Source organism: Melospiza melodia, chromosome 7 (genome assembly GCF_035770615.1).
Source record: "Melospiza melodia melodia isolate bMelMel2 chromosome 7, bMelMel2.pri, whole genome shotgun sequence".
NCBI lineage: Eukaryota > Metazoa > Chordata > Aves > Passeriformes > Passerellidae > Melospiza > Melospiza melodia.
This window is the reverse complement of record NC_086200.1, coordinates 16967132-16989096: the sequence shown is the minus strand read 5'-3', so window position 1 is coordinate 16989096 and position 21965 is coordinate 16967132.

The window sequence follows — 21965 nt, the reverse complement described above, 5'->3', positions numbered from 1 at the left end:
CACTCAGGGTGATCTGTTCCATAACCTTGCCGGGCACCCAGCTCAGGCTGACAGGCCTGGAGTTCCCCAGCTCCTCCTTCCAGCCCTTCTTGGGGATGGGCTCACACTGGCACCTCCAGTCCTCTGGGACCTCCCCACTGAGCCAGGACTGATGGTGAATGATGGAGAGCAGCTTGGGGAGCTCATCCACCAGCTCGTTCATCCCCCTAGGATGGATCCCATCCAATCCCACACAGCTGTGAGCATCTGAGGGGCTCAGCAGGTCACCAACTGCTTCCTCCTGGATTACAGGGTGGCTGTTCTTCTCCCTGTGCCCAACTACCAGCTCAGGAGAACTCTTTTCTTGAGGTAAACCTGTCCTAATATTGAAAATTGAGACAAAGAAGGTGTTAAGTAGGTCAGCCTTTTCCTCATCTTTAGTTGCTATATTCTCCACTGCATGCAATAAAGAATAGAGGTTCTCCTTATCCCTCCCTTTGGTTTAATTTTTTTTATAAAAATATTTTGCATTTATTTACAGCAGCTGCCAGGTTAAGTTCTCATTGAGCTTTCATGTCTCAGCTTTTCTTTCTGCTTAACCTAGCAAGATCCTTAAACATTTCTTCAGTTGCCTGACCTTTTGTCCAAAGTTGATGCTCTCTCTTTTTTCCCCTGAGTTCTTACAAAAGCTTCATGACCAGCCAGGCCAGTCATTTTCCTCAATCACTCATCTTTTGCCACACTAGGACAGGCTGCTCCTTCCCCCTTAAGATTACTTCGTTGAAATGTGTCCATCCTTCCTGGACCCCTTGCTTTTTAAGGGCTGTTTCTCTTTTAAAAAATCAGTACCTGATTTGGTACTCCCCAAATCGGCATCCTAAACAGGCCAAAGTCTGCCCTTCCTAATTCCAGTGTAGAGGTTTTGTTGCTGCCCCTCCTTCTTTCACAGAACATTGAAAACTTGATTATTTCATGCTCACTGTGCCCCAGGCAGCCTCTGAGCCCCACATCTGCCACCAGCCCTTCTCTGTTTGTGAACAGCAGCAGACAGAGCTTTCCTTGGCAGTGGGAGTGCTACCAAAAATTTGGAAAAACAGAAAACTCCTTAACACCAATGTAGCATTAGGAAGCAGCATTCTTTATTCAGCTGGATGCATGGGGGATAGTTCCTCCCAAAGCTGTGCATGCTGAGTGCAGGAAAGTTTCTGTTTATTTTCTGTATTTTGCACATTTATTCATTGATTGTCCTAAACAAAACCTATATATGATAATCATTTCCCCAAAATCATTCACATATTTCCCCTCCCCTCACCTATGTGTTCTTCTATCCTGGGGTGGTCTCTGGTGGTTGTGGACCCCAATGTTCTGGTGGGCCTTGCTGAGCTAGCAGGAAACTGAGGCTGGTGGACATCCAGTTCCCCTTCTCACACAATGGGCATTGTGTGGTTTCCATAGGCCTGGGGTTGTGGAGAACAAGCTCCAGGTGTCAGGTCACCTGGTGGAGACAATATATCATCTGGTAACATGAGGTCACAGATGAGGCTATGACATCACAGAGTGGGTTAGGTAAGGTGTTTGAGCAGCCATGACATCATATACTGCCTCTGTGACATCACAGAGCCAGCTGTGACAGGGCAGAGGTCTGACATTCCAGAGCCGACTGTGACATCACAGATTTGGCTGTAACATCAGAGACCAGCTGTGTGACATTGAAGAATGGGCTGTGACATCACAGAGCAGGCTGTGACATCCCAGAGGGGCTGTGTGACATCCCAGCAGGGCTGTGTCAGGTCACTGGGTTGGTCACTCAGCCCCAGCTCCCTCTCACAGTTTCTCCCAAGAACTCCAATGCTGTTCATGCCCAGCAGGGTCCCTGTCCCCCGGGATCCCCCTGGCCCACCTGGAGCCATAGCCTCCACCAAAGGATGTTCCACAGGATCCACCCCAGAGCCTGACATGGGGACAAGGGGCCAGGGCTGTGTGACCAGGACATCAAGGACGGGGATTATCCAGGTCACTGTGGCCTGGATTGGGTTGCCCAGGGCAGGAAAGATGTCTGGCAGCTGGAGCAGGGTCTGGGAAGGGCCTCCAAGGTGGTACTGGAGCCATTGGGCCGTGAGCAGAGGCTGAAGGAGCTGGGCTTGTCCAGCCCAGAGCAGGGAAGGCTGATGGGCTCCTCATCCCAGCCTGGCAGTGCCAGCCAGGAGGGGATGGAGAACACAGAGCCAGGCTCTTCACAGGGGGGCTGGGGGGAGACAAAAGCCAATGGGTGGAAGGGGAAAGAGGAGACATCAGCCAGGGCATGAGGAGATGAAATGAGTCAGGCTGGTTTCAGCATTTCCTCAACAGCAAGAGCAGGCTGACCTCCCTTCTCCATCCACCACTGACAGCTTGGCAAATCAGGAATTGTTGGAGCTGTTTTGCACCCACTCCAGGATGAGCATCCTGATACAAGAACTTAATTGTTCTTTTGTCTGAAATTAATTTTAGTATGGAAATCACCTGTGAATGGTGGACTCATCAGATGCTGCTGGAACGTTGCACATATCTCAGGGAGGATTGTGATTGTTATGAAATGGTGTCCTGTTCAACTGGGGCCTGTTTGCCATGAAGAGAAATTTTCTGTGCCTCAAAGTGTCACCAGTTCCACACTCCCCAAAAGACACAAACGTGATGAGTTGTGGTTCCCACTCCAGTGGTAGCACTTGGACCTCCCTCCATAGCCAGAGCAGAGCTCCCTTGTCCCAGAAAGTCCCTGACAATGCAGGGATGAAGGAGACAGGACAGGCTGTGGGGATCAGGGGCAGGGTAGGCCAGGGATTTGGGGTGGTTGTAAGCCCAGGGTAGGACCCGGCCCTTGGCTTTGGTGAACCTCATCCAATTGTCCTGGGCCCATGGCTCCATCCTGTCCAGATCTATCTGCAGAGCTTCCTGCCCTCCAGCACAGCCACACTCCCACCCAGCTTGGGCTCACCTGGGAACTGACTGAGGGTACTCTCAATGGCCTCATCCAGATCAGCAATAAAGAGATTGAACTGACCTAACCCTAGTTCTGAGCTCTTGGGACACCCCTGGATGTGACTCCATTCCTCAGCTGCTCTGAGTGCCAGTGGTTGGATGAGGGAAATGGTGGGGAGGAGATAAAGACAAAGTGTGACTGATTGTCAGCCATGAAGGTTCTGGATTTTCATATCTGTTCAAACTGCATGAAGAGGTGCTGGGGGTCAATATCAATTGGACATTGCTGATATCAATCTATGAGCAAAATAAGAAAACAGGAAAAAACAATTCTCTCTGCATTGTTTTAAATACAGTATATTCACATTAAATAGACTTCTGTAATCTGTCTAATTAACCAAAAAATAAAAAAATTTTATTATTTCCAAGGGCTTTTCTTGTTCAGGTGTGTTTGGAACAAATATTTATTAGCCTTTTACATTGAATTTCTGAACGGAAGACCTCAAGAAAAAAGAGGCCTCTGGAGAAATAAAATTCATCATCAACCTCCAAGTGGCTGAGAACCCATCCCCATCAGGGCAGAAATGAACAGAAATGGGCACAGCTTTTTGGCTGCCCCAGCTTTGGCATGGGCCCTGGGCCTGGAGCAGGAGCAGCTCTTGAGGGCCCCAAGGCCGGGGCTCTTGTGCTGCCCTGGGCAGATGGGATGGCAGCAGGGGCTGCAGAGCTCTCAGCACCTCAGACTGAGGGGAGCAGGGCAGCCAGGGAGCCTCCTTTGGCCTTGGCCAAGCACCTTCCCCCATGGCTGGGGCTGAGTCCTGTGGCAGCTGCAGCTGCTGCTGTGCCCTTGCCAGGGGCTGAGGCCATGGGGCAGTGCCCAGAGCAGCCTGGCCTGACCAGAGCTGTGGGGCCAGAGCCAGCTGGGCTGGGCAGGGCTGGGGAGAGGCCCTTGGTGCTGCCCAGAGCTCAGGGCAGCTGGCAGAGCTTGCAGTGAGCTGGTCTGGGCTCAGAGAGCCTGGCCCAGAAACCATCAGTGTCCATTCCAGCCTGGCTGAGAGTGCAGGGGCAGGACTCAGGCCAGGCCTTGTGCGGCAGGGCCAGCGCCTGTGCAAGGCATTGCAAACAGGCAAGTGGCCCAGAGAGGAGGCTGCTCTGTGCCCTGGGTGGCATGGACAGAGCAGGGAGGGGACCCAGGACATTTGTCAGCGCCAGCCTCTGTGCCCATGCATTGGCAGCCCTGGCTGCTGAGCCCAGCTTTGGCCTGGGCTGAGTTTGGCTGTGGCCCAGCTCCATCCTCCTGTCGGGTTCAGGGCCTGTTCCCAGCCATGGCCAGCCTCTCTGCTGGCCCAGAGGCCCGCAGAGCCCAGGGCAGGGCTGTCTGTGCCAGCCTCATAGGTGCCAGGGGCTCTGCAGGAGCTGGCAGAGGCTTCCCAGCAGGGAGGCCATGGGGCACAGAGCCCCAAGGCTGCTGTGGGCACCACGGCACAGGGGCCATTCCTGGCCTGGGCTGGGCCTGCACAGGGGCTTGGCCACCATGGTTGGGCCATCACAGGGCCACAAAGGGGCCACGCAGCCTCTGCTGGGGCAGACAGCAAGGCCCGGCACACACAAGCAATTGCTGAGCATGGCCTGCGCTGGCCAGGCCTGACTGTGCCAAAGGCAGAGCTCAGCTGCCCTTGGGGCTGCAGCAACAGTCCTGAGCCCAAAGAGCCTCCATGGCTGTGCTGGAGACCAAGGCTGCAGGAGGGAAATGCAGGGCTGCTGCGGGATGGGGAGGACATTGAATTCCAGCACACACCTCAGCTCTCTGATGATCCCGGCACCATGCTGGGCCCTGTTTCGGACTGGAGCAGAGCAGATGTTGACGGGACAGGAGCCCTGCGGGTCTGTCAGGGACCTGCAGCTTGCAAGGTGCTCTGCTCTCCCTCAGGTGCTCTTGGAGAGATACAATCCCAGCTGGGTACCTCAGGGTACAAGTGGCCTTGCCTTTTCACGGGCACACAGCTGATGTCTGCCTGGAAAGGGGCACAGGTTTTAATACCTGTTAGTTTCATCATATACAGGCACAACTTTATCATCTGGGTCATTTCAGTATTGTTAAGAAATGGCAAAGTTTTCCCACCAGGAATGGGGTTTTCCTGGAGGTGTACAGATAGGTGTACAGATAGCAGAAGAAGTAGTACTGATCTTGCTTTCTACTGGTGTCACCAGTATCCATTCTATTATATAAATCTCTGTTTTCCATTTGGGGTTTCAAGCTTGAAATGGCCATGTCTAAGGACATCTCTTCACTAGACGAGCTGGATATTTATGCTTCCCATTGCTCCCAGATTTCCTCATCCAGATGCTCTCTGGTCATGCCTCTCAACTGACTGGCTTCATGCTTTGAGCTGCAGGAAGTTGCCCAATCATTCTGAAGTGCAAATAAATATATCAATAATCAACATCTTTATTGTGTTTATATCTATCACAGAACTGCGTTTTCTTATGTCTTTGTCTGAAACTGTTCCTGTACAGAAATCCCTTGGGGATGGTGGACATGTCAGATGCTGCTGGGAAATCATGGAGAACTCTGGTTGCTGCAATGTTAAACTGTATCCTGTTCAAATTGTGTTTTTTTGGCAAGAAACCCTTCTGTGCCTCTGAATGTCACCAGTCACTGAGCCCAAAGGACACAAACCTGATAAGTTGTGGTTCCCACTGCAGGGGCTCTGCACAGGAGAGCTCTTCATCCCCTTTCATTTTTTTCCTCCCTGTGGGCATGGAGGGAGCTCCTGACTTCAGCCTGTGACTTGTGTGTGCAAAGAGAAAATCTGGGCAGAATCGGGGCAGGGAGGGTATGGGGAGACCTTGAGATCTGTGCTGGGCACAGAAGGTGTTTTCCACTGCTCTGAGACTGTCTGCGGTGGAAAGTGGATTTATTATCCAGCAGAGGAATGACTTTTGCATTTGATGGAGCTGTGCCTTCCCTTTTCTTTGCTGACTGACAATAAATGAACAGCCCTCTGTGTCTCAGGCAGCTCCTTCTCCAAGGAAAGCAGGTGGGAGTTGGAGCCAAGGAGCTGAAAGCTGCAGGTGCAGCCTGGGCTGGAGGGAGCTCAGATTTGCACAAGGCTGCTCTGAGTGCCAGGGCTTGGATGGGGAAATGGTGGGGTGGGGGTAGGGACAGAGTCTGATTCACTGTCAGCCATGAAGGGTCTTGATTTTCATATCCATTCAAAGTGCATGAGGAGGTACTTGGATTCAGTGTCAGCTGGAGATAGCACGTATCAATAAATTGACAGGGAAAACCCCCTAAATTTGGCCTAAGTAATCTTTTCTCACTGTCTTTTTAAATAGAATCTATTCACCTTGAATAGACTCCTGGAATTCATCTAATTAACCACAAAAGATTTGAAAATTAAACTCAAATTATTCCCAGAGGCTTGGCTTGTTCAGGTGTTCTGAATGGTAATGAGCCCTGGGACACTGAATTCCTGCACTCAAGAGCTGAAGGCTGAACAAGCCTCTGGAACAGGAAAATTCAGCAGCAGCCTCCAAGGTGCTGAGGATGTCAGCAGCCCCCACTGAGGCCATCCCTGCCCAGAGACCGTGGGGGAATGGGCAGACAAGGAGAGCGTCCCTGGGGCCGGGGCAGCACAACTCAGAGGCACCAGCGGCTCCAGCTGGGCAATGGAGTGTGGAATGTGGCTGGGAAAGCCCTGCCTGGGCTGTGCCAAGCAGGACACAAAAGCCCTGACTCCCATTCCCCAAAAAACTCTCTCAAGGAGACATTTAAAAGGAATTACAATTGTTTGTGTCCTCTGAGTAGGATATACTGGAGAAATACCAGCAAGAGATTTTCAGGACCCCAAAACAACAAAACAGACTTTACTGGCAACTTTACAAAATGAGAGAAATTTTAGCAACTGGTTTAAAACAACAATCAATCAACACAGAAACACTTATAGCACTGACTTGGCCCATTCAACTTCACAAACTCTAAGCTATTTAAATTTTACACTACTCAAATTTACAAAAGGACAGAAATAGAAGGAAATGACAGAAAGAGGGAAAGGCAAAAAAACACAGAGGAGCACAAACAGAGATACCAACTCATGGATTCCAGCACATTTCAGATGGAAATTCCAAGAGGAGGCAGGGTCAAGATGTGTGCTTGCCTTGTGGTCGGCCTTAAATACCCCTTGGTCTTCCTGGGCCCTTCCCCCAGGTGGGACTTGGGCTCATTTGGTCCCTCAGGAGCTGGGCTGGGGCTGCAGAGGTGGCTGTGGAGCATTGCCTGTGCTGTGCCAGGGACTGGCCGACACTTCTGGGCTGGGATAGAGGCTCTGGGGGGATTGGGGTTCCAGGACAGGGCAAGGCTGGACCTGCCCCTTCCTCCCCCCCCACCCCTGACAAAATGTTTTCAGCCAACAATCTCCAGTCTCTCACAACAGGGAATGTTGGAGGTGAAATCCCAATCTTGGACATGGGCACCTGGACTAGAAGGACAGTTCTTTCCCAAAGGAAGGAAAGCACAGAGCCTTCCCCAGAGTTTTGGGGACAGATGAAAGGTGACCCTTGTGAAACCATTACCAGCCAGATTTGTCCTGACAATCTTCCTATTGGAACAATCTCTGGATATATGGAACTTTTGAGGTGAAATCCCAATTCTGGCCATGGGTGTCTGGAGGAGAAGGCCAGTTCTTTTCCATGAGAAGGAAAGCACAGAGCCCCAGTGTTTCAATAGCAGATGAGGAGACTCTCAATGTGCCAAGGTCATCTGGACCAGTCAGGCACAATCGCCTGTTGATTACAAGAAGACCTGCAGTGTCACAATGGACCCTTGGTTTAATGAAGTCCAGCATTGTCACAGTGGTCCCTAGGTTTCATAAGGCCCAGTGGTGTCACAATGGTCCCAACGAATCCATGAGGCTTTGCAGTGTCACAATGGTCTCGGTAGCTCTCCAGGCCCCACAATATCACGTGACTCCTCTGTTCCATGAGCCCTGAAATGTCACAATGGTCCTTTGGACCCTGGGATTTTCTAGTGTCACAATGTTCTCCTTTGGGTCAACAGTGTCACAATGGACCAATTATGACACGAGGCCCCACAATGTCACAATGGTTGGTTCCATGCAGCCCTGCAGTGTCACAAAGGCCTCTTGGATTCACAAGGCCCTACAGTATCACAATGGTCCTCTTGGTTCTGTAAGGAACCCCAGGGTCACAATTGTCTCACTGGTTCCATGAGGGTCCACAGAGTCATGGTGGACCCTTGGTTTGACGGGGCCTGCCAGTGTCACAATGATCCCTACATTCATGGACCACACAGTATCACTACAATTCCCTTGGTTCCATGAGGCCCAGCAATGTCACAGTGGTCTCCATGATTCAATGAGGCCCCACAGTGTCACAATGGCCCCTTGGTCTCACAGGGCCCCACCATGTCACAATGGTCCCTTGGTTCCATGGGCCCTGCACTGCTGCATTCCCCCCTCCCCTTCTCAGGCCACTCTGCCAGCTGAGAAATGCTCCTTGGGCCTCAGCCTTGGCCAACAGCCCCTGGGCTCAGCACCTCTGCAGCTCATCACAAACACTGTCTGCTCCAGGCACTGCTGCTGCCCAACCAGCTCCTGGTTCCCTTAGCAGCAGCACTGAGAACAGTTTTTGTTCCCTCAGTGGCACAACATCCCTGTTCTCACACTGCCAAAGAAAGCTGTTGGTGCCAAGGGCAGCCAGGATGAGCCATTGCTGGGACTGAAGCCCCTCTCTTGGGGCCCTGCAAACAGCACTCCAAAAGGAGCCCTTGGAGCTCTCCTGGGCCAGTGACTCCCTCTGAGTGGGGCCTCTCCCAGCCGGGAACTCTCCCGTTTGCTGCACTCGGGGATCCCCAACAACGACGGAGCCTGGGCCGATCCCCCCACTCCTCCAGGCTCAACCCTTCACCCTCTGGGGAGATGCCAAAGGATCCACAGTGAGCATTCCCTGCCCTCAGGGAAATTTCTCACAGGTGCCTTGCACTGACTCTTTGTGTCTGTGTGCACACAGGAGTGCCTGTGCTGGGGAAATGTGGCAGAAATGCTGCTCTCTGAGGGGTTTGAGTGCCTTGGATAGCTGAGTCAGTCAGGCCTGTAGGGAAGGTTAAATCACAAGGCCTAAACGAAGTAAAATGCTGCTGAGAAGTTTGCTTTTGCTAAGCGGTTACATCTAGTATAAGTTATATGTTAAGTTCAATATTGTTAAGTGTTATTCCTCTATTAAATTGCGAAGTCATAGGTTTAAGTTAGGTTACATACTGTTATATTCTGCTCTTTTGCTAAACTGTGAGGTTGAAATTATCAGTTAAGGTTAATGTATTAGTAAAGTCCTGTTAAGTTTGAGGTCTGTTAAGCTTTCAGGCCGTGTTCCTGTTATCCTTGCCCTTGCTGTCCTTGTGTCACATACACACACACACACACACACACACACACACACACACACACACACAGAGGGACACTTCTAGGTTAATTTCTGGTTTGATTGCCTGGATTTTGTTTGGTTCTGTTTTTGCTTTTCCTTGGTGTGCCTGAAGTGTCCAGTCAGGAGCAGAGAGCAGAGTGACTCTTGCCAAGGAACTTTGTGCTGCTGTCCCTTAATATTAAATCTGATTTTTGCTGATCCCTTGCTGGGGATTTTTTCAGCGCTCTCAAGGCCTCGTTGGTACCAGGGTGAGGGAGCCCTGGCCCAGGCTCTGGCCCTGGGGGACACGGGGACGCTGCCGGGGGGTCCCTGTCCCCCTGTGCCACTCCCAGGGCCCTGGCCCCGATTCAGGCTCTGGGGTCAATCTCGTGGAATATCCTCTGGGGGAGGCTGCAGGGCCGGGGGCGGGGGGACCCGGGGGGACAGGGGACCTCGCTGTGCACGAGCAGGGTTGGACTGCTCTGGGGGGAACTGTGAGGGGGGCCACAGCAGAGTGACCTCCCCAGTGACCTCACACAGCCCCTGTGATGTCATACAACCCCTGTGATGTCATACTGCCCCATGATGTCACACAGCCCCTGTGATGTCACACTGACCCTGTGATATCACACTGACCCTGTGACGTCACAGAGCCAACTCTATGTCACCCTGTGATTTCATACAGCAGTGCTGTGACATCGCAGAAGACTGATGTCACAAAGTCACCCTGTGATGTCACAATCTGTTCTGTGATGTCACTGCCTCCTCTATGATGTTACACAGCCACCAGGTGATGTCACAACCCATTCTCTGATGCCTCAGAGCCACCCTCTATGATGGCAGACACTGCTCTATGGCCTCCCAGCCAGCTCTGTGATGTCACAGAACCCTCAAGAACCCTCAGGAACTCAGTTCTATTCAAACTCTGAAGTTTCTTGTACTGTCATGTACAGGGACACAACAGAGAAAGTGTCCCCAGGCCCCAGGCAGAGCAGAGATCTGCAGGCAGTGCTGACAGGTGGAGACAAAGAGAAGCCAGTTCTTGGTGCCCTGGGGCACAGCAGGGTCTGTGCCACCAAGGGCTGTGAGGAGATACCTTTTCCTGAGGCACTGGGGCCTCCTGGCACAGCCCCAGCCAGGCTGGGCACTGACAGCCCCTTGTCCTGCACTCAGCATCCCCCCCTAGCCCACATCTCAGTGGCCTCAAGGATCTGCTGGAAGGAGTCCCTGGGGAGCCGTGCTCAGCTATGGCTCTGGGGGCTCCTTAATGCTCACAGGGCCTGCCAGTTTTTGAAAGGGCTTTGGGTTTTGCTTTTGCCTTGGAAACTCTGAGAGCTTTGTGCAGCCATGGCCTCCAGTTATGTGTTGTAATTAGTCCCTGCAGAGGCTTTCTCAGTAATACCACTCAGTGGGGCTCATTAATGCTTCAAGTTACTTCAGTTCTTTTAAGGTACTTGGTGTTTCCCTTTGGATACAGACTCTGGGAGAGGTTTGTGCAATCATTGCCCCAAATATCTGCGTTAATTAGTCCCTGGAGAGCTTTGTACTGACACTCAGTGGGGCTCATTAATGCTTTGAGACTCAAGGTGTTGAAGGTGCTTTGGATTTTCCTTTCCACACTGTCTGAGAGGTTTCTGTGCCATCCTGGCCTCCAGTTCTCTCCTGCAAGGAGTCCATGAGGAGCCTGTGGGAGGAACCTCAGTGGGAGCCATGAATGCCTGGAGACACTTGGGGTGTTTCCTCTGCCTTTGACTCCTGGGAAGGTTTGTGCAATCTCCTCCCAGGCCCTGAGGTGCAAGGGCTCACTCCAAATGCACAGTGAGGCTCATGAGGATCAAGCAAGTCCTGACAAACCCTGGCTCTGCCTTGATTTCCCTCTGCTCCAGTGTAGTTCATTAGGAGGTTTTCCTTTGACAGTTATGGACTAATAGTTCAAAGAGCTTCCAGGAAATATGTATTCCTATTTTAAAGGGTGTCTTTTATTGCTGTTCCTATTACACAAGAGGTGATTGCAGCATTCAGTGACTGATATTGATGCAGGGACTCTCCTAAGGAGGTCTGGCCTGCTCAGAGAAGCGGCGCCTTGAGCTCTGAGCCAGTGTGGACAACCTTGCTCCACTTTCCCCATGCCCATTGTGTCTCTCCTCACTCACCTGGAACCTGCTTTGCTTGGAGAAGTAGCTGCACACAGCCAAAGAGGGATTTGCCTTCTTTGATTTTTGCAGCAATCTAAAACTCCTGAGTTTCCCCATTGCAAACAGACATCCTCCTCAAGTGTGTGCCAAGCCCAAGCTGCCACCAGGAGCACTCCAGGCCTGCCCTGGGCCAGCTGTGAGGGTGGATCATCATCCCAACATGCAGTGGTGCCATTGCAAGGGACTGTTGCCATGGACACTGCAAGGACCCCACTGCTGGGTTTGGGTGCCATGGCAACCCCCATCAGTTCAGGTTTCCTTGGAAACCAGCCCAAGGAGCCATTTCTGAAGCCAGGTTCCATGGCCACTTGCCTGCAGAGCTGTTGCTGTCCTCGGCTGCCATGGCAACCCTGGCAAAGTGGTGTCAGGGCTGTTCCAGGTACAATTCCAGTCACAATTGTACCTGGAATTGGTGCCACCAGGTGCCATGGCAACGGCCACGGGGCGCCGGTCCTTGGTTTGGTGCCATGGCAACCAATGCCTGGCCCCATTGTGGTGGTTGGTGGCCATGGAAAGCTGCCCTGGGCCCTTGCTCAGGGCTGGTGTCAGTGCCCAGAGCCAGAGGGGATCCCTTGCTGGGGGCTGTGCCATGGCCACCTGCCCTGTGCCGCGCTGGCCGCTCTGGCACCAGGAACCAGCAGCCACCGGCACTGCCAGGGCCAAAGGCCAGGTCAGCCAGACAGAAAGGGGCAGGGCTGGGCACTATTTCCATGGCAACCGGCACTGGGGGGACACCTGGGTCACCTGGCCTGGCAGTTGCCATGGAAACCCCTGGCAGGGACTGAGGGCACAGCCCCTGGCACTGATTCACTGCTGGGCCGGGTGCTGAGCACAGGGCTGGGCACGCAGAGATGGTTTTGTTCTTGCTGAGCTGCAGCACAGCCAAGGCCTGTCCTGCCCCTCGTCAGCCACGCTGGGGAGGGGCTGGGGCTGCGGGGGAGCTGGGCAGGGGACACAGCCAGGACAGGGGACCCCAACTAACCCCGGGCATACCCAGACCAGAGCACATCATGCTCAGGGTATGAAGGGGGGAACAGGGAGGAAGGGGGGAATTTTGGAGTGAGGGCTTTTGCCTTGCCAGGGAACACTTGGGCAAGAGGGGGCCCTGTTTCACCAGTGGGCAGGGTCATGACCAAAGACACAGACACCAACTGAAGGAATTGTGTCATTTATATAATGCACAGCTGCAGAGATTTACAAAAGGATATGCTCAGCAAAGCTCATCATTATTAGCAAAGAATTACAAAAGAAGCTCAGCAATCCATCATAATCCATCATTACATTTTCATGACCAATTCCTTGGTGAAACACTAGAGGTATTTGTGGCAGACAAAGATTCTGGCTGACTATCAAGGTACACCTTACAGACATCAGCAGTACTTTAGTGACAATGTTCTTCATTCTTTTTTTTCAATCTCATTCGAGTTAGGAACAAGAATTCTGTTGTCCATGGAGCTGGCACCTTTTTAATTCCAGAATAATGCCCCGAGGCCCTTAGCTGTTCAGCTTTCCCATGCTGTCTGTGGGTAACAAGGCCTGGGGGGCCCTTTCCCCTCTGGCTGGAAGGGGCCGGGTCCCAGTCCCTGAGGGGCACCCAGGCTCCTGGATGGAATTCCTGTGCAAGTCCCTCAGTGTCACAGCAGCCTTCACATGGAGCCCTGTGGATCAGAGCATGTTCCAAAGGGGGCCTTGGGGCAAACAGGGAGATCTGGTCTGGCAGGATGTGTAAAACAATCTCCTGGCAGATCTACTGGTTCTCACACAGAATCCTTGGCTGCAGGGACGCATTCCCATTGTTCCTGCCCAGGGTTAAGGACTCAGAGTTGTCTTTCCCAGGAGCTGCTCCTTCAGTTGCCTCGGGAGGGCCATTTGGCCTCCGGACCCACACTCTGGCTCCATTATTAGAGCTGCTGGATCCAAACCCTTTATCTCCACAAACGGTGGTGACTGGAGGTGGATCTCCTGTTTTCACAATTGTTCTTAAAATTGCAAAATCAATAATTGTGCTACCCTGTCATGGGGTTGAATAATCCAATCTTGTTTGTTATTGTTTACAGAATTACTGTACTTTTTCCTTGATATTCTGCATCATTTCCTCCTGCCATGACATGAACACTTTGCAAGGCCAAGCTCCAAGGGAGCAGTTACCAAATCAAAGTGTCCTGGAGGAATCTGAATTCCTGTTTCAGAACTGATAGCTCTCATTTGCTTTGAATTTCTCCTAATAAATTCCAATGCACGAAGGCCCAGCCCTGCAGCCTCTGGGCTGGCCCTGCCAGGGGCCATCACAGCCACAACAATTTCCCAGGCAGCCCAAGTCTCACTGCCCATGGCTGGATTTGCAAACTGGGGGCAGCCGTGCACAGCCAGGGGGTTCCATTTCCCCAGTGGGCCATTGTTAAGGGCATGGAGCACATCTGGGAGATCGGTTCTCCATGGACAAAGGTTCCCATCTCCTCATTTTCCCAACTGCTCTTTTAACAACCCCTTCACCCTTTCAACCATTCTTGCAGCTCATGCATAGTCTGGTACATGAAGAACCCTGCAGGCAAAATCACTGTATTTTTCACAGGAACAGACAAAGCACTCTGCATCACAGTATCAGCAAACCCTGCAAAAACAGCCAATTTCCTCCCTTCCTCCTTTTTCATTGTATACAATCTCACAAAGTTGACCACTGACATGAGGGTCTTGGCCAATTTTGTTCTGTAGGGTATTTATTGTTACATCCCTGAGCAGCCAAAGCTACAAAATTAGTATTGTCAGCACTATTTCACATTATTATTATTTTAAATATAGATACACATATTGATATACATATAGACAGATAGATACATATATATATAAATATATATATAAAGACATATATATTAATGCCTTCTTATTCTATAAATACATATATTGTTATTTATTATATTGATATTTCACTTGTACAAATGCATCTGAGCTCAAGATTAAAGCCTTTTTCTGTTGCTCCATGTGGGAGCATTCCAACAATAATTGCTCCTTCTGAAGGTGCTGTTTCCTATGTACTCAAAACAAATTTATCTTTGTCTGCCCAAACCCACAAGGTCTTTTCCTTTTCCATATGCAATTTTTGGATGCATTTGAAGCCATCCAGGGGTGCAGCTTCTTTTACCCGACTGCCCCACTGCTCCCATAGGGCTGCGACCTCAGCCCACTCCAGAGCCAGGGAACTCCAGGGAAGGGCTTCCCAGCTGGGAATTTCTGAGGGGACTGATTCCTCACACTGACACTGAACAAGTGACATTTTGTTGGCATCTGGCCAGACTGTGCCAGTTTTGTTTTACCAGTGGCCAAAGTCAGCACCAAAGACACAGACTCCAACTGAAGGAATCAGTGTCATTTCCTGCACCTCAGAGCAGCAAAGAATCACAAAAGGAGCAGCTCAGCAATGCACCCAACCATCCCCACCAAAGATTGCCTACAGTGATTAAGAAAGATCCAGCAGCATTTACCCTCAGCCTTTACCATCCCCCAGACCCACACAGCAGCTGGGGAAGCTGTCACAGCCAAGGGCTGCAGAGCCACTCCTGGGCACTGGGAATTCCTGCAGGTGCCTCCAGCCCCAGGTGAGGCTCCAACCCCGCTGGGAGAGGGCCCAGCTCTGACAGTGCTGAATGAACAAACTGACAGCACTGCTAATGTGGCAACATCTGCTTTCATCCTGCTCTTGGGTCCCTCCCAAAGCCTGGCCAGGGCTCAAGGAGGAACCAAGGGAGGTGACTTTGACCATACAGCCCCAAACAAGGCCAGATGTCAGATTTCATGGCCTTGTCTGGCTTCTAAATACACAAAGGTCAATACATGTTTCACTAATGAGTGGCTACATCTATCTCAGTGCTAAAATCCATGCCCATTTCATTAGGGAGCAGATACAAAGATAACGTTTGCTTGGAAGGTTCATCCAGAGGCCACCTTTGGCTCAGGGCCTGCTGTCCAGGCCTCACTCAGGGCTGGTGTCCAGGCCTTGGCACTTCAGGGACGTGCTTTAGTGCTGGGCTTGGCACTGCTGGGTGACCGGCTGCGCTGGGTGAGCTCAGAGTGCTTTTCCAAAAGAGAGGATTCCGTGATTCCATGATTCTATCCACTGCATTCAGTAGGGGCTATTTTAGCAGCATTCCTTTGCTCCAAAAGTTCCCTCTTGCCCAGCTCCTGTGGCCTGAGGCTTCAGCTCCTGGCGCTGAGCTGCTCATGCTGAACGAGACGACTCAGAGAGAAGAACACAGTCCATGCAATTCCTTCTGGGACACGGAGAGAGGAGGCTGTGCAAACAGGAGCATTGTTTGCTGTGGCCTCCTCTCTGCCCTTCACACCTTTCAGTGCCTTGAACCAGCCAAGAGCTTTCTCCAAGAGCGCAATGGAGCAGCTGTTCCTGCTCCCAGGTCTGGCTCTTCCCAGTCTCTGCCCTTGCCTGGTGCTGTCCCTCGTGCTGTGCCCTCTGTTCCCCCAGGGCTCGCTGGCTGCTGCCCAGGACTGTGGCACTGGCACAGATCCAGTGCTCCAGAGCCTCCTTTCTGTGCCCTTGCAGCTGCCTGGGCACAGCAGCCTTTTCCATCTGGAAGCTCCCCATGGACAGGGAGTGCCCAGCTCCGTTCCTTGCACAGCCTCCAGGAGCCCAGGGCTGCCATCTCCAGTCCCTGCTGGCCCTGGGGGCTCCCAGGTGCCTCAGGCTGCTGTGACACCGCTGCACACGGGAGGCAAGAGGGGCAGGGGCTGTGCTCAAAGTCAGCTCCATCTGCTGCTGCTGCTGCTGCTGCTGTGGGGTCATTTGTGCAGCCCTGTCTGCCCAGAGTCAGGGATCAGATCCTGCCAGTCTCTTCCAGCCCTGGCTGCTCAGAGTTTGGGCCTTGGAGCCTCAGGTGGCCAAAGGCAGCTGCTGCTGGTCCCTCTGTGTGCCCGTGTTCAGCAGTGCTGCTCCATCAGTCTGTGCCCAGCAACGGGGAAAAGCCTCAGCTCTGCAGGGCCAGGAGCTGCCGGGCTCTGCCTGAGCAGCTCAGCCAGCAGGAAGGGAGCTGCTCCACATGGAAACCAGGAGCAAAGGACATTCCTTTTGTAGGACATGTTTTCTATTTAGAGGGAAAAAAAAGGAAAAAGGAAGAAAATAGGTAAATTGTAAAAGATAAGAATAAAATCCAAGTGTTAGTGAAAAAACATAACACAATGTTAGTGAAAAAACCAAAACATAAATGAAAATATACATTCTTTCCATTAAGAGGTAAATGATCTTTTTCAAAAGAGAACTCAGTTCTTTACATTGTAAATGTGCTGATGGCATGGATCCATCTTACTGACCTCAGCAGCCTCTTAAAAGATTTTGGGCTTTGCTCCCAACACTGGTATTTGAAATTGTGCTCGAAGCAAGAGGAAATTGCTTTGTGCCCTTCCAGCTCCAAGCAGGACTGGGAATGGAAACTCTGTCAAAGCCCAAATCCTTTAGAAGATGACCTTCCTTCTCACCCTGCTAATGAGCTGCACATTCCCTTTGAAACTGCCAAGAGTTTCTTAGAGTCACAAAGTCCTACTTACGGCTTTTTGCTCTGGCTTGGCACTGCAGAAGGGCAATTCTCCATCCACCAGCTCCAGACTGCACTGCCTCAGGAACACGGCCCACTCGCCAGCTTTGGCCCACTCGTGGCACTGCTATAGGAGGAACAAAGTGCAATTGCACAATTCCAGCCAGTCAAGAAGGATGAATGGGACAGACAAAACACCCTGTACAGATCCAGGCGCTCAGCTGGGACTGTGGAGAGTTTGGGTCCTTGCCAGTTGGATGTGTGTCCCCAGCTGCAATCTCTGGGCCCTGCAGCAGAGTCTCACTCACCTGCTACAGCAGAAAGCTCAGGCACTGTGCTGACAACGGGCTCGTCTGATGCAGAGCTGTGAGAGCAATGTGAGGGCAGAGCCAGCCCAGCTGGGCCCAGGGCTGAGCCCAGCAGAGCCCTGGCAGAGCCCAGAGCAGCCTCAGCACCTGCAGAGCCCGGCTGCAAGGAGAGAAAGCAGAAACCGCCTGTCAGCTGAGGGCTCCTGTGCCCTTGTGCCAAGGCCTGCGGTGCCCAGGCCATGCTGGCTGTGCCCAGAGCTGCCCATCCCTGCTGCCTTTGGCAGCAGAGCAGGAGGGCAGGACATGTGCCCAGCCTGCAGCCAGCCACGGCACATCCAGCCCTCAGCAACTGCCCAGAGCAGGATGCTCCTGTGCTCGCTGCCATCTCCCAAAAGCTCTGATCCCACCCTGCCAAGCACACAGGGACCCACCTCACGCCAGCCACGGCTGCAAGAAAAGCTGCTCCCAAACCATGGCCTCAGCCTTCTCCAAGGGCACGGCCCATCCACACCACAGCTGCTCCCAAGCACTTCCCCATCCACACTGGACCACCATGAATGCTTCCTCTGGAAAAACAAACAACACATTATTGAAAAGAGATTAGAGACAAAAAGCGAAAACAAGAAAAATGCTATAAAGTCTTATCTCGGTCAGTGCCTTGAGGAAGGCCGAACCCCTGCATGCCAAGGAAGAACCCACCCACTGGTGAGGGAAGCCTACACTTTCTCTCTTCCCCCTGCACTGCCCCCCAAAATCACAGTGACCCTGAAGCAAACAAGGGCAGTGGAGCAGCCCAGCCCTTCCTTGCCTGCACAGCAAAGCAGCTGTGCACAGGTTCTGGAGCCCCACCTCTGCTCCCACCATGGGGCTTTGTTTGTGTCGGGCTGGCTGCCCCAGCCCCAGCCCAGGGCACGGTGGGTGCTGGGGGCTGTTGGCAGAGCCAGGAGCCCACTCCCATTTCGTACCCACCCCAGCCCATCCTCCCAGCCCTGCCAAAAGCAGCTGGGCGGCGAATGAAGAATGAGCTGCATCTGCCCCAGCAAAGGGGGAGCCTTTGGCTCCCAGCCAGGCTCGGCAATGCCCAAATCTGGCAGAATTTCCCCGGGTGGCGACTCACCTTCAAATTCCCATTGGAGTTTGGCTTTGAAGAAGGTGCCAGAATCAAAGTGCATCACCTTCAGCCTCCCGTGGCCAGGCTGAGGAAGAGCTTGTCATCCTTGATGTCATCCTCGCTGTCTCCAGCAGCAGCAGCAGCAGCAGCAGCAGCATCCCCACTCAGTACAGCTTCTGCAGGGGCTCCTTCTCCTTCCCTGGGTGCAGACCAGGCTCTCAGGGCTCTGCCCAGGGCCCCAGCTGTCAGGGAACCAGGACAAGCAAAACCAGCTGGGATGGCGGCCACCAGTGCTGGGCAGAGCAGCTCAGCTCCAGCACAAGGGCTGTGTGTTCCCATCCCATGACCCCGGTGCAGTGACACTGGCAGCACAAAAAGCTCTGGGTTCCTTTGCTTCTCATTGCCAAGGCATATGTGGAGCAGGAACTTACCAGGGCTCTGGATCAAAGTGTGCCTGTGGCTCTCTCCCTTCTTCTATGGTAGAGGAATATCCCACATCCAAGGATCACAGAACAGGTCTTCCAGTGTGGGTCTGTCCAAGGAGTTCACGGATAAACACCACCTGATCAGGTCTTTGCACTCTGGGGAGAGAAAGCAGAAAGTGGTGGTCAGCCAGAGAAGGCTCCTGTCTGATTTAGCCCACTATTCCCGTGCCCAGGCCGTGCTGGATGTGCTCAGAGCTGGGCCTAAACTTTCCCATCAATTCCCTGTTTTGGAGGAGAGCAGGACATGTGCCACCTCCTCAGCAGCTGCCAGAGTGGGATGCCCACGACCCCGCTGCTGGCTCCCAGCACTGGCATTCCCCCCGTGCCCAGAGAAGAGGATCCACCTTGAGAGAGCCGTTGTGGCAGCGGGAGCTGGCCCCAGCTGAGGTTCTGGCCCCTTCTGAAAGGGTGCTCCCCGCAGACCATCTGGTGCAGCAGGATGCCCAGGGACCAGATGGTAGCTGGCTCGCCATGGTACCAGCCAAAGTCGTTCCATTCCAGGGGGCTGTAGGACAGTGTTTCTATGGAATACAGATGGAGTTCATCAGGGGGATGCTGCTGCTCCCAGAGCCTGGCCCCAGCAGCCCTGCGCCTGCGGGGGCTGCATCAGGGGCACACAGGGTGACCACTGCCCTCTCGCCAGCACCTGGGACTTGTGCACAAAGTTAGGGTTGGAAAAGAAGCCTCTGGTGCTGGAAGAGGGCAGCCCTGGCTAGGCCCGACCATGACATGCAAAGGAAAAACCCACTCCATGATGGGGAAAAAACCTGCCCTTATCCTCCCTGCCTGCATTGCCCCAAAAATATTATGAAGCCAGGGAAACAGGGCGAGTGGAGCAGCCCAAGCCCTTCCTCTTTTCTGCACACCAAAGTGGCTGGGGCACAGGTTCTGCCCTCCCTCTCTGCTACCCCACCCACAGGGGTTTTGGTCTGGCTGGCTGCCCCAGCCCAGCCCCAGTCCAGGGCAGAGTGGCTGGCAGAGGCTGCCAGCAGGGCTGGAAGATGGCTGGCCACCCAGCCCCGCTCTAAAGCAACTCAGCTGAAGATTCAGTGCCCTGACTGGCAGCAAAAGGGAGAATCCCCGCTGCCACAGCCAGCTTGGGCTGAGAGATGTTGGGCCATGAGATGTCAGCAGCGGGAGCACAGCCCTGTGTAGGCTCACCTGCAAAGTGAGTGTAGACTGTGTCCTGCAGGTAGGTGCCACAGCCAAAGTCAATCAGTTTGGCCTGCCCGGTGTCCAGGTCAACCAGGATGTTCTCTGGCTTGATGTCCCTGTGCAGGACCCCGCAGCTGGTGCAGTGCCGCATGGCCTCCAGCACCTGGCGGAACAGCTCCCGCGCCTCCTCCTCGGGCAGGAACCGCCGTGCCCGAATGAAACGCTGCAGGTCCTGACACTGCTCTGGCCGCTCCAGCACCATCACGATGCAGTTGGGGAGCTCGAGCCACTCCAGCAGCTGGACCACACCGGGGAAGCCAGTGGACACCTTGGCCAGCAGCACGACCTCCAGGGGTGCGCTGGTGCCGTCGGGCTGCGGGAGGAGCACGATGCCGTCAGTGGGGCCGATGCCGTGCCAGGCCTGGGGAAGCCCTCAGCCAGCCCGGGATGCTCTGAGCCCTGCGCTGGCCCCACGCCCGCTCTCCGTCGGGGCGTCCTGGCGTCTCCCACCGTGCTGGGCCCCGGCTCATCCCCGGCCGGCAGCCCCGGCTGCTGGCCCCGCTCACTCACCAGCTCGCCCCAGTGCCGGACGCGGTTCCGTGGCACCCTTTTGATGGCCACCTGCAAGCCAAGGGCAGCAGCGGGGTGAGCTCGCCGCCCGCACTGCGAGCCCCATCCTCCGCCCTCCGACCTCCTCCTCCTCCATGCCCTCCTCCTGCGTCCGCCGCCGGCCCCGCCGCTCACCGGGGCGCCGTTCGAGATCCTCGTGGCCGAGAAGACTCTGCCGAAGCCGCCGCGCCCCAGCAGCGATCCCAGCCGGTACCGCTCCAGCAGGGCCTCCTGCGCCGTCCCTGCGGGCGGGACGCGGCTGTCAGCGTTCGGCCCGAGGCCAGCCAGGGCCCCCGAGCGCCCCTCACCCGCCCCGGGCCGGCCATGCCCAGGCGTTCGCTCCCGGGAACGCGGCACGGGAGGCTCGGGGCTGGCGGCCGCGCTGCCGAGCGGCGGAGCTCGGGCCGGGAAAGCCGCAGCGGAGGCGGCGGCAGCAGCCGCGCCGCCTGTGTGCTCCGCGGGCCCCGGGAGGAGCCGGGGCCGGGCTCGGGCCAGGCGGAGCCAAAAGGCGGCGATGCCGCCCCCGCCCAAGGCACTGATGCCCGCCCAGCAGCGCCACCGCCAGTACAGCCAGAGCCGGGCGGAGGCGAGACCGCGGCGGGACGGCCGGGGCCGGGCACGGAGCAGCCCCGCCCGGGGCCGGGGGCGGGCCGGGGGCATGGCCCGGCCCTGCAGGGGGGAGGGAGGCGGGGAGAGGAGAGGGACGCCGGGCAAGGGACCCCGAGAGAAGGGTGCCCGACAGCGGGAAAGGGAGAGAGAGAGAAAGAAAGAGAGAAGAGAAAGAAAGAGAGTATTCAAAATATCTCTTTGCTGCCGCCGCTTCTGCTGCCGCCGCTTCTGCTGCCGCCGCTGCCGCCGCTGCAACTGAAGCACCGGGGCCGTTCGTCCCCGTGTCCGTTCCCCACTCGCCCCATTCGCCCCACGTTCGAGCCCCGCGCGCCCCGGGGACAGCCCCTCCGTCTGTCCAAACACGGGAACTTTGCAGTGCTGAGCCCGGATGCAGAGCCCTGACTCCTGCGCACTGGCACAGCGATCCCCTCGCTTGCTGCTGGGCATTGTCCTTGCTGAGGGGCAAACACTGTCGGGCCACCTTCCCTTGGGGTAGGATTCCTACCTGAGCCCAGCACTGCACTGCACTTACATCTCCAGTGTTGCTTTCCTGTAAAAACAGGGGAAGGAAAATTCTGTGTGGCTCATGGTATTTTAGT